The 14,759-nt window shown below is 43.1% G+C and overlaps 1 long non-coding RNA gene across 1 annotated transcript; it reads left to right on the forward strand.

Moving 5' to 3' along the window:
- The first annotated feature begins 1,311 nt into the window (after positions 1-1,311).
- On the forward strand, positions 1,312-14,235 carry LOC134421685 (uncharacterized). Its single transcript, XR_010028662.1, has 4 exons — positions 1,312-1,429; positions 1,541-1,612; positions 4,545-4,644; positions 14,131-14,235. It is a non-coding gene; the product is annotated as an uncharacterized LOC134421685 (long non-coding RNA).
- The last annotated feature ends 524 nt before the right edge of the window (positions 14,236-14,759 follow it).

Consider the following 14,759-nt stretch of genomic DNA (forward strand, 5'->3'; position numbering starts at 1 on the left):
ATCTCCTGACTGCATTTCAAAGGCATACCTTTGGATGACAGGGTTGCAGATGAGACTTTAATTCTGTACAACTCAGTGGAAATATGTTCATTTGCTACCAAAGCCTCTCATTTTAATTTTTTTTATCTTCCACTCTAATTTTCTGTGAGTAATATAGATATGGGGGCTGATCTTCTGTTGAAGTAGGGGGATCAATTATTCAAGTGAATTCTGTTACTATCAATGCCAATATTTCTGTGAAATTATTATTATGTAGGGCTACATGAAGGTATGTCTTTGTTATATATGTCAGCTTTCAGTACTGTCTCCCAAATATAAATTATGAGGATGGTTTTTAAGCCCGTGATCTCAGTTTTACTAAATCCCTACTCAGACAAAATGCTGCTTGATCTCACTAGGCTTGATCTCACCATATTTACCATGGTGTGACTCAGGTGTGCTGGAGCAGCAGCAGCCAGTGAGGAGCTGGGCAGGAGCCAGGACAGCCGGGATGAGCCCCGCTGCTCCCACATGCTGAAAGGTGGCTGCCACACCACGGGGAGCCTCACTTCTGCTGGGGGTCTTCTCTGAGTAAAAACAGAGTTTTAAGCATGAATCCATCGGGCTCAAAGCAAGAATTGGGATCTGTTTGCACATCCCTGCATTGCGTTCTGAGCAGGTTAAACACGTGTGTGTGTGTGATGGTATTGAGAAACAGAGTGATTTAGACAGATGCACATTATTCCTCAGCTCTGTGTCAACAGTCAAAAATGAGCTTTTGGATTTATTAGTTCCCAATCCTGCACCTATCTTAAATCATTACCATATAATAAGGACTCTGTATGGTGCATTGTCAATAAAACCTAATATTGAGAAGATTACCAATCGTCTAGTGCAAATGGAGAGCACTGTAAATGATTTAGAGAATACGTGTCAAACGTTAAAGCTGTCTAATACCTTCTAAAGTAGGTTGATACTCATAAATCTAAGATAAACGACCTGTAAAACCACTTAAGAAGAAATAATACTCATTTAATCAGGCTTCCAGTGGAAAGACTGGGTAGGAGAGCAATTCATAAGGAATTATGAAATCTCTTCTAATTCAGGACTTTGTTGATACAGAATGCATTTGAAACATTCAGTTGATAAGCAATTGTGGTTACTTGAAACTACTGTTGTAATAGCACTAAATTATGGCCCCACTGAAAAAAGAAAAGATCAAAGGGCATTTCTTTTATGGTTTATTGAGCTCTTATTTTTCCAGATTCAGCACTGAGTGTATCAGATGGAGATATAAAAGTATTCATTGGAATTACTGTTTTGCTTAATTACAGGGACGTGGTGTTGGGTTGGCTTCTGTCGGTGTGGCTGCCCATACTCACTGATAACAATAGATTCATTATTGCATTTCCCTGGGAGGAACAAGTCATCATTTGCTGGGACAAGCCTGGTAACAAATATAGTGAAACAATCTCCATGTTTTCACAGAGCTGAATGGTAACTTGCATGAAATTGGTCTGTTGAGTTTAGTGGTCTTTTCTACCTTTTTTTGTCCCCCCAGACCCACTGGAAGAATGGCTAAATGTGTGTGTCAGAAAAATTAGGTGACTAATGATGATTTTCTCTACCAAAGGTCAGATCCTTCAGCTCTTGTGCAGACAAAACTTCTATTCCCTTAAATATGTTTTTTGAGGCCACTTGTTAATTCCTGTTCATTCTTTTGGCTCTGTGAGTGCCCAGAGCTCCGTGTCACTGCCAGCATTTATTCGAAGTTGACGCAGAGCTTTTCTTGAAGCGACTGTAGTGGTATATTTAGCCATGGAGCAATCTTTCCAAAGAGCACTGTGCTGTGACTCATGTGACTCTGCTGCTCTGCTGACCCTAGCAGACTTACTCATCGTTTACATAGTGGCAAACAAGATCAGGTTCTGGCTTGATGCCTTATTTCCCTTGATGCAATAAATGTGCTGCTTGCACATGCAATTTTACTTCAGTTCACGTTTTTTAAGATAAACTAGGAATCCAGCTTCTTTTGTCTTACTGTGAAAAATAAGGGTGCTTAACTGCTTCTCTGAGTGGAATTGGTGAATGACATGCAAATGCAGCTCAACACTACATAGCCCATTTGTACTGCAAAAATAACCATGGGATGGCATGTTTATGGTTAAAATGCATTGTCCATCACCTTCTTTCCTTGCTCTCACAGAGGGCAAACCATAGATGCAAGCACACCTGTGCAACAGCTGTAGTCTCACCCAGTGATAGCAGTGGGTTTGTAATGAGCAGGGGGGGCAACCTTGGCAGCACATTCCCACTGGAATTTTTGAGATACTGAAGTCTGTCTGAAAAAAGGCTTGTTGATTTACTTTCTACTTTCTTCTCAGCTGGCATAAAGAGTCATTTTACTAAAATACCAGTTAAACCGAGCATACATTAAAGATCATTTCAGAAATCTGTCAGCCTCAGGAATATTGCTTTTCTATTTCCTGAGAATACCTTGGAGTAACTGGCTTTGCTGCTCTGAAGCGGAACAGCTGTTGCATGTATGTGTTGTATTTGCATTGTGTGGCACAGGGTATTTGTTATTAGTTTAAAAAGAAGAAAAATTAGAAGCAACAGCTGGGCTGACTTTCACCTGGTGGTTATGGGATCTGTTGCATTTTGCTGTTGACAGAGAGCAGAGGAAAATTCACACATGATTGAGAGCTGGAGAAGCCTCTGAGAGCTGGGAGCTGAAGCCTTCCATCATGTAAAATGGCTTGTGAAGGGTGAAATTGCTTGGAGCTGATCAATTTTTATTTAGGTGTCAGTGCTTTTTAAAATCTATGGGTTTTTTTAAACAAACTCTAAGGGATGATAGAAGGAGGGTGATGCTAGATAACTGGCTATTAGTTATTTTATGGCAGTCCAGTAATAGTTATTTTATGGCAGCCAGGTAACTAGTTAACCAGTTCTTCAGTGGCAGTTAACCTGGGAGATGCAGATGGCTGGGATTGGATGAGGTATCAGTGGTCTGTGTGTGTTGTTGAATCATGAAGAGCACTCAACAGAAAGTCAGGCTGGGGGCGTCATGCACCAGCTGCAATCCCAGCCCCAAGGGGCCCTTAGCAGGGCTGAGGACCTGCCCCTCCTCTGCCATGTGTGGGAGACCCCCATTCCTCACTCACAAGCAGGCAAATCACATATGCACTCCTCAGTTATAATTAAATTAAAATCTCACTAATTTGGCAGCATACCTATCGCGTTCTATCCTAGCAAGAAACTATTATTTCTTCTTTTATTCTTTTTTACTTGAATCCCAAGCCATCAATGGCTTTCAAAGAAAAAAGAGGTCTTTTCCTTTAGAAAAAAATCTATTCAAATTATTCATGATTTCTATCAAGAAGGAACCTTTCCTCTTTCAACTAGCAAAAAAAGGGGGAGTTTGATCTTCCTCGAAATCATTTGAGAACCTTGTACATTTCTTTCCAGAACTAAAACTTTCTACAAAGCTTTGGATATTCAGTGGAATAATGTCTATTACATAATTGAAGCTCAATACAATACCTTGGGGCTAATAAATGGTCTCCTGGTTCTATAGAAAATGTAATAAATCATGATAGTTCTTACTGGGATAAGGCCAGGCACAAATGACAAAGTTGCTTTTGAAAGTGACTTGTGGTCAGAAATACTCTTGGTCCAAAATCATTCTCTTGATTGTCAGGGGGACATTTACTTCCTTTAATTTTCAGCCTAGATTTTATGTTGATCCTGCACACTGAATAAAATCAAGCCTGACAGAGCTGCTACTGCAGCTGTTACAGCTGTAAATGTGAAGAAGGCCATTTAAGACAACTCTGTTTCACTGACTATGTTATTTGGAAAGTATGCAGATTATATTAAAAATGGCTTGATATGTCTTTATTGTGTGGCTTTTTTTTTAAGGAAGCAAAGGATTCTGCAGTATTGAGTAGTTTATTAACATTTCTGATCACAGCTCTTTTACTTAGAAAATAATTGTTCTATTGTGTGCTATGAAGCTGCCTGTAAACAACTGGCAAAGGAGTACACTTGTTTGTATTCTCCATGAAGAAAAAATCAAATTCAATTGATTTATCAAAGGGGACATTCTTTGATGGAAGGGAACTTTTTCAAACTTTATTAAAAATATTGAATAAACCATAAGCGATCAAAGTTCATAATCTGAACTCCTGCTTGAATACAGTAAACCTTCAAAATAACTCATAAAGCAGGAGATGAGATGTCTAATAAAAAGAAATGCTCAGAGTAGCCTATTTCCAGACCTCTGTCTTGCTCTGGATCTTGGCTACACCATTGCAGTCCCACTGATTTTACTGGAGTCACCCTGTGTTTCCACTGGAGAGACTGGTAATAAGAATTGAGCCCTTAACCTTTTTTTCTGTGACCAATTCAGAAGTATCTATGAAAAGACTGCCTGTCTTTTCATTGAGGGTTTTTCCCTCATTCTGAAAGAAGAAATGAGATTGCAGTCAGCAAAGCTGCACAGTGATTAAAGATAATCTAGGTATGACCTGCAGGCTGAGTGACTGTCCCCTCTGTTCTAGGAGGAAAGCAATCATATGGCCAAATGCAGGATGGCTGGGGAGAGTGAAGATGAGTGAAATGGAAATTCCCAGAGCTGTGGAGAAAACAGAACTCAAACAGGTGGGATAGCATGGCTTTGTCTTGCAGTCAGCACTGAAATCATGGGCCCTGTGTGAAATACTATGTTGAAAGCTCAAGTGTGTTAGAAACCAAAATGCTCATATTTAGCAGCAAGAAAAAGTTACTGGTATTTTGATGTAAACAATAAAACAATGGAGGATAATAGGATAACATAAGTGAAGGTATAGAGGCAAAGAGTGAAGCAGAGGGAGCAAACACACTGCATGGTTGATCAGGCACAGTAACCTGAGGTCATTTCAGTTGGGTCACAAGGAAGAGCACACTCAGCATGTCCATATTCCAGGCAGAGGTGGGAGGCTGGGGCTGCACCTCGCAGGGGGATTCTCACAGCCACACCCAACAGGGAGGTGGAGCTGGGTACTTGCTGCCTGGGGTATCCTCTGGCTGGAAGGTGGGATGGAGAGCTGGGAGAAGACACCTGATGGTGCCCAGCACAGCCTGTCAAACACCTTTGCTCTGAAGGGAGCAATTCTTTTTTTTTTTTTTTTTTTTTTAAGTAGCACCCTAGTCCCAATAGAGTGAAAAAACCCAAACCAACAAAAAACCCAAATAAACTCCCATACTGAGAGCTTTTGCAGGGGGTCTATCAGGAAAACCTATGTCCCTTGTGGGTTCTTTGCTCTGGAAATGAAGCAGAGAGATTTGCAGTGAAGACCCTTTGTCAATCCCCAGCCAGGGTAAATACAAAACCTCTAAAACTCTGATTAGTTGTTTGGGTCAAAAGAGATCATATGCTATAAAAAAGCTGCCTTCCTACATGTCATCTCATCCTGTGCAGCACTGCTGTGGAAAGGCCTTATCCTAAATACTCCATTCTGATATAGCAGCACATGAAAAAGAAAAAAAGACACTTTATTAAAAAAAGAAGCTCTTTCAAAGAGTGACAGATGAATGTAGTGAGAGATTAAAATAAATTTTAAAACCTGAACATTATCCTCTAAGGGGAAAAAGCTCCTAAATACAGGTGCAAAACAAAAAATGGCAGAGCAAAACCTCTGACAATACCTTGCACAGAAACATTTATTAGGTCTCTGTAAGTGATCATTAACATGAAACTTGCATTTAATCTAGTATTCAACCATTCCCTTTTATCTTCTAGCTCCATGTGTTTGTGAGAGACAGTGGTCCTTCAAGCTGCTTTTTTCTCACTGGAGTGAATGTGCAGGGGACATAGGTCAGAGAAGGGAATTTGAATAGCCCTGTTTCAAGCTCATCTCTCTGATTTTAGCTTAGACCAAAAGAGGAAAATGATCACCTCTTCTTTAGAGCTGACCAAATTCTTTCCAAACGAAATAAACCCTCAGCTGTCCTGTCAGCAGTACAGCCCTTTGGGTCACAGCACAGGGGGAGCAGTGTGTGAGCTGGAGTGGGCTCAGGGGTGTACAGAAATATTACCTTCATTTTCCTGTGTGGACATGCTCTTTCTGGGATGTTGGCAGCAGCATGTGGGCTGGCTGCAGCAATTATTTACTTGTGTTGCTATTGCCAAAGCACCCAGGCAAGGGATTTCTAAACTAGCCCCATGTATCTGCTGTCACTGACATGGTTGCACTGTGAACTCAGCTCATATCCTGGATTTCTGATGAGAACTGTTGCACACCTGGAGTAACATCTAAAGCCATCTCCTTGACCTGCTTCTAGGAGTACCTAGCTCAGGGAGGTTGGTAAGATGTGAAATTGCCTCCCCTCTCACAAGAATGTGGCTCACTGCTTCTCTAGGCCATGTTGACACCTCTTGACAAATGTGGGTTGATGGCACAGGTATAATATTCACTTTGGAGGTGTCCAAAACTCTGAGTGCTTTTTTCCATGTATATCCCTTTGTGGTGCATGCCCAGCTGCCCTGCCAGTCTGCACTGCTGATTTCAGTGAGTGACAAAGACATTTCAAACTGAAAGGAGGTATTTTAAATACAGTCAGGAACAACATAAAAAAATGACCTCAAAAATGACCACATAAAGTCCTTTGTTATTTCCAAAGCACTTTCCCAGCTTGACACCTTTACTTTTTTATATCCAATATAAAATTCAAAATGTTATATTCCAGGACAGAATGTGGATCTAAAATAGAAATTTATTGAACCCCAAACTACCTTTTTTATGCTACTGCTTTGAAAGAGGACCTGAAGTAAACTCAGTGTAAAGATCCAGAAAATTATCAAGAAAATTCTATTTATCAAATTTGCTCCTTGTGGTCTTGTAAATAAAGAACTTCCCTGAAGTTCTCCTCAGAGCATGAGGAGCTCTGACAGCAGTGAGGAGCAGCCTGGCTGTGGATGGCTGTGGGCAGCAGCTCAGGGTTGCTTGGGGTTGACCATGCTGGGATGACTCAGGTGTCCCTTGCGTGGCTCAGAACAAGTCAGCCCTGCTCCTCAGGAGCAGGACAGAGATCTGGAGTGAGGAAGTTCAGTCCCATCTCCCAGGAGAACATCCAGGTTTGTACAGTGAAGGCCAACACAGCCCTGCAGGGCCTGGCAACCCCTTCTGTTTCCTGACACCTTTTTCTACAATGCAGAAGGTCACTGGAAATGGTCTGTTGGGGTTCTGTGCCCAAAAGGTTGATGTCTGATTGCTGCTTTCTCTACTGCTAATTGCTGCTTTTAAATGGCTTTGAAATTACCTTACAGTGACTGAGTGCAGGTTTGGGGCCTGTGTGTACACAGAAGTTGAAGTGAATCAGCTCAGAGATGTTTGGAATAGGCATAGCTGGCATCACACAGCAAAGAGAATGGCTGGGTGAATTTGCATCTTGTTTAATACATCAAAAAAAGTTTTAAGCTGTGACTTGTGGAAGTCAAGCCAGGAACAATAAGCTTGTCTGGAGAATTCTGGTCTTAGAAACGAAAGGATACGGAGCCCTGTCCAAGGTAAATATTGACATGACTCAGGATGAACTAGTAAAACGTTTAATGAAGCTGAAAATAAGGCATCTGGGATAGATGTTTATTGTTAAAAATGAAACATTCAAGCAAAAGTAGCATAGTGATGATGGAGGTTATTCATAGGGAAGCCAAGTTGGGGAAACAGCATCATCTGAAAAAAACTGACTCCGGCTATTTGTGAAACATGGAAAAATGTTAGAATTATAAGAGAGCTAAAAATGTAGGTGAATAGCAAACAGTTATTAAGGATATTCAGAGTGGATTTTGGAGACTGAATCATACCAAGGGAGAAATTATTCAGGTGTCCAGAATAACTCTATTGGCTTTGACAGATTTCTTGGTATTTGCCTTTGTGTAATTGAGAGTTTACTCCCTTATGCCATATGAGGACTGAATATTAAGAAACCTGGAGGGAAAAAAAAAGCACTTTCTTTCGTTCCAGTATCATTCTCTTGATGATAGGGAATAGGTCACATTGACTTCACAAGGCATTTCAGGAACACCTGAGGAGCTTTTCTGTTTCATGCAGCAGGAAAAGAAACAGCCCTTGCAGAATGCTGTGAAAATAATCAGAAAGGTTCCATTGAACGGGGCATGGGAATGAATTGGGCTGCTATTTTGGAAGCCTTACACCTGAGTCTATGGTGTTACTGGAATGATCTGTGGAAAAATCTGTGGCTGGGTGAGGCAACACTACCTTCCCATGCTCACCAGTGGTGGAGATACTGGGGCAGAGATGCCAGGATCTGGAATTGCCTGCTTAGGTGTGCTCTATAAACCAGCTTTTTTCTACATCAGAAATGTAACCTTAACGCATAAAAACTGATTGTGTGCAAAGTGTACCTTTGATCTCTTCCCACATACCATGCCTATAGTTGCAGTGGCACAAATGTCAGTTCAGAACTGTCTGGTGATTATGCACATGCAGCTGCAGTCCCCCAGATGGCTTCCTACAGTACAAGGGCACACATCCTCCCAGCCCCAAGGCACAGGATAACCCACACAGCTGACCATGTGGCAGAAGGAGTAGAGGCAGGGACACAGGAGAGGCAGGGAGGGATGCCTGGGGAAGCCAGCAACTGGGAGAGACCGCTGTGCTGAGGCACTGCAAGTGCCCTTGCTCCTTGGCTGCTTCTGCTGGATTCAGAAAAACTGTAATTGTGTTTGGCTCTGCACCATCTCTCAAAGCCTGTATCCAGGAACAAAGTGAATGCTACAATCTCTCTTAGTCCTCCAAGCAGTCTTTTGGAAAGCTGGGGTCTAAAATAATTGAAAACTTAAAGCATAACCATCAACTTCTTGGACTAGATTTAGAAAATCCACAGTCAACCCATCCACTTCCTTCATCTCCTGCTCACTGAGGAGGTTTCCTTTGGCCAGGCTTCTTGTTGAGGCCACAATCAAATAGTAGTTGATGGTAGATTTTATTACTAACATAAACAAATAGCAGGTTATTTTGTTATTGTCCCAAGCTTCAAAGCTGGAGCTGATCTTTAGCATCAGTGGGCTCTACCAGTACTGACATGCAATTGGAATGCAAAGGGGATGTTGATTATATAAAACATATGTTGCTTATGCAGATCACTGAGCGTCACTTCAGTGCTCTCTGCAAAGCACCTCAGCCTGTTGATCCTCCAGCAGCCTCAGCCAAAATAACCCAAGAGCTGCACATTCTGTGAGCTGCTGCACAGCAGCATCCCAAAGGATGCACACCCTGGAAAAGGATGTTGACATAAGCAGCAGATATGTAGGATCATATGCTGGCATTGCTGTTTGAAACTCAGTGCAGAATTGTCTTCTCTGGGCAGAGCAAGAAGGATTTAGTGGATATAAAAGCACATCTAAAGCAAATAAGGGATTTTTATTGTCATTTTCCCCCACACCATTTTATTGGTTTTGTGCTCATAAAAACATTAGCTGATTAACTCACTATCAGAAAGGCAAAGCTGCTAACCAGAAGCTGTGTGCAAAACCAGATACATGCATTGCCTTGATAGTGGTAGGGTGAGTTTTTCTTTTCCTGCTTCCTTACTTTTAAAACCTGGCCAATAAAACTCTTTTCTATCATCATAACATTTGGCACTATTCCCATATGTACAGATTGCAACATCTGCAAGTTTTAAAAATTAATATAAAGTTCTGTAATTGTATAAGCCTTGCTCATTTTAATGGTCCTGAATGAGCAGCTCTGATGCAAGTGAGACTCAGGCAGCAGATGAAGTGTTCTGCCTGTACTGAGCAAGCTGCTCCAATGGGGCAGGATGTCTGTGTAGTTGGTGCTCATGTGGGTGATTATCACAGTGTAGGATTGTACTGTGGAGGAACACAGGATGGACTTGACTTTCTGGCAAACAGAAATTCAGTAAGTTACCAGTAAGTGCAATCATGGGTGCCAAACTGCAAAGTAATCACATTTGGTAGAGCTCATTTCTGTCACTCATGGTCCATGGAGATCCAGCATGAAGGTGTGAGGTTTCACTTTGTCCATTTCAAAACCACATTGTGCATGGACATGTAGGTGACCTTTCATGGATCTAATTGAAAGCCATAACAGGACTTAGTCATTACCTACTCAGGGTATGTTGGAAGTATGGTTCAGTATTTCCAGGTTTATTGAAATACAAGCACTCAGCAAGCAGTTTTAGGAATGCTTTACTTTTCCTGTGTGTATATAAAACCTTAGAGAACTCTCTGATTGTGGCATATTTCAGCATAAAGGAAGCAGAAATAAAATCAGGCCCTATAATTCATGTATTCAGTAATGGAGGACCAAGGCAGGAAGAGACAGGTGCTTTTCTGAAAGGAATGAAAGATCTGAACAGCTGATTCATGATGAAGTAATATGCCTTTAGCTGAGAACATTTATTGTAGCTGAACCTCATGCCATCCCTCAAGCCAGTATCTTAGATGAATCAGCAACTTGCAAGCTTTATCTCAGCTGTACCAATAGAGTTTATAATATTGTTCTGTCAGTGCTATTTATACATCATCACATGGCTGACTACTCCAGGCTGTGCTTTTTTTACACAGACTTGGATGATGTCACTGTGGAGTAGGCAATTGTACTGAACAAAGGCTTTCTTCAGAGCAGCAACAATTAAAGCTGATGGCAGAGTACAACACCGGTGCCATGGAAATACAGAAACAAGCTCTCCAGTTTTAAGGTAGCTCTAGAAGGGCTTTCAGTCCTTCAGTAGCTGGTCCCACTGGGAAATTACTTGAAGTGATATCCCACAGCTCTCAGTGTCCACCTGGCCTTGGAAATGTGTAGGGAGCAGTGTGGTCTGAAGCCTGGGGCTGCTGGGCAGAGCACTCACTCACCATGTAATTGTTTGGGGAGGAAAGAAAGCAAGCTCCTCCAAGAAGGAAGATCTGTGGATCTATTCTGCATCATTCACTAAGAGAAACAGTGTCAGCCTGGAAGTCTGCAGCCCTGCCATGAGTATATTCCAAAAGCCAGGGAACTGGTACCCATTGTAGTAAGAAGCAGTGAAAGGATCTACAAATTCTTTGTAAAGGAAGAATTCAGCATCCTCAGTTGATTGCCCTTTCATTTGTGATGTTCCAGTGAGCCTGAAATTCTTCTCTAGATCCCTATTCCCCAGTGCATTGTGTGCATTTCTGGCTGTTTATCATCTTTCCATAAGGCCAGCAACATGTCAGCATCAACAGCTGTGTTCTTCTCATCTGCTACTTGTACTGGAGCTCTCAGAGTTTAACCACCACTGCTGACCAGCACTGCTCGGGCACGGTGCTGCGTGTAACTCTTCCCTGGAAGCTGCTTCTCAGGAGCTCCCTCTGTGCACCCTCCAAGCACATCACTGGGTCACAGGTGGAGGCAAGGAAAAGAGAGTGTTCCCCCCCACCCCTGCCTGTGCTTTGCAGAATGACTGCCGTAATGAAGTGGTTTATTTCAGAAGTACTCATAAATTGGACACAATTACTGGCTGCCTCAGAAACAGAGCTGCAACATGCTTATGCTGCAGGTTTTGACCTCTCTTGCTTTGCAGACCTTTCCCTCCATTTTCCAGTGCAGGTTTAGACTCAGGTGTGGAAAACTGCTGTCAGCAAGGTTGGTTTTTCCCCCGTTAAGTTTCACAGACTCTCTAAGTACATTCCACAAATCCTCAGAAATCTGCATTTCCAGGCAGGACAGCACTGGCCTACTCCTAGGGACTGGTCTAGTTGCCTTATTGCAATTACAGCGGTCACCCCTCTCTAGGGAATGGCCCTTCCCAGTGCTCTGACAATTTTTATCCTCCTCTTAAAAATTGCTTATTTCAAAGTTTGGCTCTGCACAAAACATGCCAGCATCTGATAAAGGCTCAAAACAGAAACAGAATGGCATAAATAGAAATTAAGTAAATTAGGAAGATGTGCCAAAGCAGCAAAACTCTAATGATAGCTGTGGCTGCATGTGCATGTGCTGTGTAGCTTCCAGCCTCTGCCAGAGTGCCAGGCTGCCCCTCAGTATTCCTGGGAACATATGCATCCACTGTGTCACTGGCACTGCCTGCTCCACCTTGGACTGCATCTTCTCACAGACTCTCTAGAAAGCTGGGGTTCGTGCAGGGAGTTGGTGCCAGAGCCCCAGCCAAGCCAGCAGCAGCCCTCTGTGGCTGGATGATTTTTCCTCACTTGCTAAACTGTGCTTGTGCCATCTGGTCAATGTAAACAGCCTTATCCTCTCTCCAGCCGCATTTTGTGGAAATTGTGGTCTACCTGTGTTGTCAGCTCAGCCATGATACTATATGGTTTATTTCCCTGAGGAGCCAGAGGAAACCTGAGCCAGATTCCCAGCTGGTAAAAATCAACATGACTAAGGTGAAGTAATTTTGGACCATCTGAGAGTCTTTGTTAATGGCCAGGGCTGGAAAGGTAGAGCACATCTTTTGCTACTTTACTCATTATTGATGCTGTTTTTCCATGAAACCATTGATCACAAGTGAGCAGGAGATACATATGTGAGAGCTGTTCTCCTAAGCAGCATAACAACTTAGGGTTCCAGCTGAGATCCTTCCAGAAGTGGCTGTGTGTGGTGCTGGCTCTGCTCAGGTAGCCCTGAGTCCCTCAGCTGGGCTCCCACCACTCTTTCCCACAGAGCACAGCTTGGTCCCCCAGAACTATGCTGGAGATAACCTACCCCAGCCTTATGTTGATCTTGTTTTTGAACCCTGGTTCTCTTTATTCCATAAATTAGGACATTCTTTGTTTGAAAATACAGGCAAAGTTTTAGAAAACTTTTGGGATGAGAAGAAAATGTGGAGCCAGTTGAGAAGGGATATAATAACCTGTCACTCTTGGGTTGCTCTGCCTATGCATGTTTCAGCCTTGCTGAATATTGAACTCTGGGGATCTGTGCTTTTGAGGGAGAAAACCTAGACAAGGATGTTTATTAGATCTTGGGCAGAATCTTTCTTGCCTTTTGTTGCCTCCTGGTGCCCTTCCTCACCAGCTTGGCTTTGCTGGTCTGTAGGAGGTGTGGCCCTGGGGCATGGGAGAGATAAAATTTGCACTTCTGTGAACAGCTGTTGGTCTGAAGCTCACAGAAACTGCCAAGTATGAGCACAGTCAAACTGGACTTGTTCTTCTGCGACACAAAACAAATGGTGAAGATCAAGAGTGGTGGTTTAGAGAAAGATAACATCTCCTGTCAGACCAGCTGACATGCTCAGGAGAAAGGGGATGAGGTTTTCAGCACATGGGTCTGTGTAATCAAAAGGAGTGCACTGAATGAATGGGCCTGGAGTAAGGGAGGCAAAAATAGAACCAGCCATCTGTCAGCACACACCAGGATGGCTAATTGGGAAGCCTCAGTGCTCAGCTGCTGAACGTCCTGCCTGGTTTTGTCACGGAATGGAGGTGGCCGTAGCAATCTCCCCTCGTGGGCTGGGCACAGCTCGGAGCGATGGGGTGGCTGGGTGAGCTCCCCCAGTGCCCTTCTGCAGCACTTCTGGGGTCCTGTTGTGGGTGACAGAAGCATCTCTGTCCTGAGGACCATCATCTTCCTCTGGTTAGACAACAGGAGAAGTCCTCAGGGCAGAAAAGGTAGGGAAGGACTTGAGGCAGGTTCATATCTGGTGCCTCCTCCTGCATGGGCAGGAGAATTCTCTTCACAGCCAACAGCCCAGCTGCAAAGGCTGGAACAGAGAGGAGGCAGCCCAGCTGGGGCTGTTGCATTTATCCAGAGGATATCCTAACATTACTTTGAGATGTTACCTCTCCCAATGGTAGTCAAACATTATAAATATATATGTAGTGTGAATGTATGTAATGATTGATTTCATAGTCACCACACAAGTTGGAAACATTGCTGATGTGATGCTTATAGACAGGAGTTAGTCCAAATTAAAGGCAGGAAATTCCAAGGTATTGTTCTTATGGAAGCTGTGACAGCTGAATTATATAGGCTTGTTAAGGAACTAAAAATAACCTCATTCAGAGTAGATAAAAGCATTATGTATGAGCAAGGAAACTGAATTACAATTGCAGTGGGAGCCATAAGTCTGAATATCTTGACTGTTGCGTGCAGTTAAATGGAAACTCCACCATGCTGTTATATTAATTTGGTACTTTTTATTTAGGGACAAATCTTCAAATTCTTTGCCTTAAAACACAATGAAGGCAATGGAGAATTTCAAATGCAGAAAGATTCAGACATGGGGATTCAATGCCTGGTTCATAAAGGTAGGATGAACTTCCATCTTGGTTGTTTCTGCTGCCATGATTTGATGGTGGGTATAACTGTGGGAAGCATCTTGCATTGCCTTCAGACTCACCAGGACAAGACTGTAGAAAGTAAATAGATCTGGAATTCATTTCTTGCTGATCGCCGCCTTTTCTGGGACAAAAACCATGGCAGGATCTTGGAGAATAGAAGCCTGATGTGGTAACATCCATGGCACCCCTCAAGGCCATGGTACCCCTTGCCAGCAGGGGCACAGCCAGGCTGTGTCCCACCTCCCACAGCTCTCCCTTGGGATGACCACTGGGATGAAGGACTGAGGTTTGTGGCTGCCACAGCCCTGCTGCTGCACCCTTGCAGATGCCAGGCACTGGGCTTGGCAGGAGACCTCAGGGAGCCCTGTGGGCTGAGGAGAGCATGCTCAGCCAAGTTCACTGCTGCATTTGTGTGGGAGCACTGAAGGACACCCTGGGGTTCAGTGCCTGCTCTCCCTGCTTAGTGTCCATCCTGAGGGAGCAAGCTGGCAGA

This window comes from Melospiza melodia, chromosome 9 (assembly GCF_035770615.1).
Source record: "Melospiza melodia melodia isolate bMelMel2 chromosome 9, bMelMel2.pri, whole genome shotgun sequence".
NCBI classification, from domain to species: domain Eukaryota; kingdom Metazoa; phylum Chordata; class Aves; order Passeriformes; family Passerellidae; genus Melospiza; species Melospiza melodia.